The sequence below is a fragment of the Trypanosoma grayi genome, assembly GCF_000691245.1.
Source record: "Trypanosoma grayi strain ANR4 Tgr_650_V1, whole genome shotgun sequence".
Classification (NCBI taxonomy): domain Eukaryota; phylum Euglenozoa; class Kinetoplastea; order Trypanosomatida; family Trypanosomatidae; genus Trypanosoma; species Trypanosoma grayi.
The window spans coordinates 1-227 of record NW_008826269.1 but is presented as its reverse complement, the minus strand read 5'-3'; positions in this window follow the sequence as shown (position 1 = coordinate 227).

The following is a 227-nucleotide window of genomic DNA, read 5'->3' as shown; positions in this document are numbered from 1 at the left end:
ATTAGGGGAAGATTCTATAGCAGTGGACGGTTTCCTGACCGCGGCCGCATTTCCTGGACGTTTGCTGGTTAATAGGGCTTGTGTGGCGGGTGGCGTCTCGCAACATCCAGTTGCGGAGTGGAAGGTTTGTGTTGTGTTCACGGTTGTGTCGAGCGGGCGCTGAACGCTTATTGGATTCTCGTGGCGCGTCGGTTCCGGCTTCTGGGGCAAGGCGCCAGCCACGAGCA